Raw genomic sequence first — 3,695 nt, forward strand, 5'->3', positions numbered from 1 at the left:
TGAGGAATGCTTCCAGCACCTTGTTGAATCTATGCCACGAAGAATTGAGGCAGTTCTGAAGGCAAAAGGGGGTCCAACTCGTTACTAGCATGGGGTACCTAATAAAGTGGCCGGTGAGTGTATATATACAGTATATGTATGTGTGTGTGTATATATATAGATATATATATATATAGATATATATAGATATATATATATATATGGAAGCCCAGAAAGGCATGGTAATAAAAAATTCGGGCATTGACGGCCAAAACCTAATTAACCCCTACGTGCAAGTTAAACTTGAATAGTATGTCCTTTTTAGGAAAATACTGGATTGTAGACTTAAACTTTTACCTCTTAGTTTTGCTGTTTTGAGAGCAAGAAAGCCCTGCTGAAGGCTAAGCAAATGATACAAGGAATTGGAAGTTTAGCAAAATGCGGTTTCAATACTTAAAAGTTACTCATTTGGTAATTAATTGTATGCTTATTTATTTATTGAGCATTTATTTATTTCTGTATTCATTTTTAAATATGGTAGACCTGGTCCTCCATAGCCGCAGGGCTGGTCTGGCACAAACATAAAAAGCGCTGAAAGCATTTGGATGTGATGCTACCCCATTTAGTTTATTTTAATATCGATATTTCTTTAAACAAGTCTATACCAAATATGGAGGACCAGGTCTACCATATTTAAAAATAAATACAGAAATAAATAAATGCTCAATAAATAAATAAGCATACAATTAATTGCACCAAAAAATACAATAAAGAAATGTAGGTAGAAATTAAATTATACAGTGAGACATAAATGTATATATCTCTTTTAATTATCTTCTTTATTTATTCACCTTTGTAATAATTACCTTATTTATTGTCCGTTATAATCTTCAACTTTATTTATTAATTACTTATTTTTTAAATGTGTTTATTTCTGTGTGTGTTTAAATTTTTGTCTGTTTTAGTCTCCCGTTGCATTTTCTACCCTATTTTTTTTTTCACCCTTGGTATTTATTTCCACCTGTCAATTTTACATTTCTTCATGCATTCCTGTCTCATTATGCAAATGAGGAGGGGCTGGTCTTAAGGGGTCAACTTCTGCCCATTGGTTGGTTAGCATTTTACTGCATCGGTCGAATCTACATGCCACCGGCCACAGTCACAACAAAGCAAAGATACATCAATTGGGGCTGGTAGCTGGACCAGTCTCTCTTCTTGGTGATGGGCATGGTGGGAAGGAGGTTATGTGGTTTTCGGTTAAAGCTTTTTGGTCATTACCTGCCGGATGGTAAGGGGTGGTGTGGCTTTTCTTAATGCCATACATATGACAAAGCTGCTGAATGAGAGCTTTGTTTTTCTTTTATATGTGCTCTAGTGCAATTATACAGAATTATCTGTTTTTATTATTCAGGTTTTATTGACTTGGTAATCAATTGACAGGGGAGGGTCATTGATACTTGTGCAATGTGTGCAATGTAGGGTGGATTGTATGTTGTATGTGTGTGTAAAGTCTATGTGTTTAATGATGTTTACAGTATCCTTATGTAGTACTGATGCCCAAGACAAATTTCCCTCAGGGGACAATAAAGTTGATCTTGAGATTACTTGCGAAGTTCCTGCTATGGTTGGAATGGAGGCGACCCGGCACACAAAACCCACAGAACCACTCATTCACCAACACTCTGGCCACTGTAGCTGCCCACTGGTCATGGGTTGGGACAGCTTGGGTATACTTTGAGTAAACATCAGTCATGACCAGGATGTTCTCCACCCCATTCTTTGATTGGCTCCAGAACGGTGAAATCAATAGCCAGGACCTTATTTGGATGAGAAGCAAGCAAGTGACCCATAAATGAACAGGCTGTAGTTTGAGTGTCTTTGGCTACCTGGAAGCGTTCACATTCCTGGCACTACTTGATGTCATGATGCATCCCCAGCCAATAGCACCACTGATAGCACCGCTGACGGACCAGCTTTGTTGTCCGCCCAGCACCTTTGTGGCCATGTTCAATTTGCAACTGCTGTGTCTTGAGTGATGCAGGTAGTACCAGCTGGAGCACTTTGTCCCCTGTGGGGAGAATGACCCGGTGATAGAGCACCCCTTCTTTCTCCACTAGCTGGTCCCACTGTCTGGCCAGCACTAAGATGTCCTTGGAAGCCTGGCGTTGCTCAGCTGCATCAGGGGCCCAATTTCTCGTCCAAAAGGTCAGGAACTCTTTGATAATTGGATCTGCTTCCTGCTAAACATGTAAGTCAGGGGTAGATTGGCTTGGAAAAGCTGTGACAGTGGCTTGAATGACCTTGTTCTCTTCAGCCATCTGTTGTAGCAATTCTGGAACTGATGTGCTTGGAGCTACATGTTCTGATGTGTGGACACTTAGTGGATGCTGCCTGGAAAAGGCATCCGCCTTCATCTTGCTTCAACCAAGCTTGTACTTGATGGAAAAATCAAAAGAAGCCAACTGTGCCACCCAACGATGCTCTGTAGCACCCAGCTTTGCTGTGGGTAGGTGACTGAGAGGGTTATTGTCTGTATACACCACACAAATCTGTCCAAATAGGTGGTCCCTGAATTTTTTGGTTAAAGGCCATTTAATGGCCAGAAATTCCAGTGTCATGGAGCTGTAATTTGTCATGTTGCGTTCTGTTGGCTTAAGGCCACGATTATGCAACGGGTCTGACCTTACCCTCTTGTTCTTGGGAGAGTGCAGCACCCAGTTCGCTGTAGCTGGCATCCACCTCCAAGATGAAGGGTAATAAGAAGTTGGCATAGGCCAGGACTGGAGCAGACACCAACCTTCTTTTTAGGCCCACGAAGCCCTGCTTGCACTCCTCTAGCCATACAATATAATTCAATTCAGTTTTATTTATATAGTGCCGAAACACAACAACAGTTATCGTATTACGCTTTTAATAAAAGAGTGGGTCTAGACTGTACTCTGTGATGTTAACTTAGCAAACTAAGGGATGGTTCAGGACTCTCCTGGGCCAGCCCTAACTATAAGCGTTATCAAAGAGGAGACTTAAGCCTACTCTTAAATGTGGAGACGGGGTCTGCCTCCTGAACCCTGAGCCCCAGAACCATACATTTAGTTTTATCTGAGTTTAACATCCAGGTTTTAACATCCTGAAGGAACATTTGAAGTTTAGCTAACTAATTAGTTTCATCTGGCTTGATCGATGGAGGATTCATCGTTAACACGTACAAACTGATTTCGATCTGATAAATAAGACTTAAACCAGCTCAGAGCAGTTCCTTTGATGCCAATTAAATGTTACAGTCTCTGTAATAGGATATGATGGTAAATGGAATCAAATGCAGCACTAAGATCTAAAAACACCAGTATAGAGATGAGTCCTTTGTCTGATGCAATTAGGAGGTCATTAGTAATTTCCACAAGTGCTGTCTCTGCTATGATGAACTCTAAATCCTCAAATAACTTGTTACAGGTCTTGCTGCCACAGTAGAGCCTGCAGGATTGTAAAAGACTATACTCACTAGGGATGAGCGAGTACAGCATTATCTGTATCAGTATCTGTATCTGTTTACCACATGAATTATCCGGATCCGGATCCGTACTCGGGCTGGGCGGGGCCTAAACCGGAAGTGGTCAGATTTAACAGTGGCTCTGTTGAAAGTGCGGGGCTTTAACCGGTATGTTATTTAAGCATGCAATTGATATGAGTTGATCAAAAAATTTTATATTTATTGCTGA

Source organism: Etheostoma cragini, chromosome 9, assembly GCF_013103735.1.
Source record: "Etheostoma cragini isolate CJK2018 chromosome 9, CSU_Ecrag_1.0, whole genome shotgun sequence".
Lineage (NCBI taxonomy): Eukaryota > Metazoa > Chordata > Actinopteri > Perciformes > Percidae > Etheostoma > Etheostoma cragini.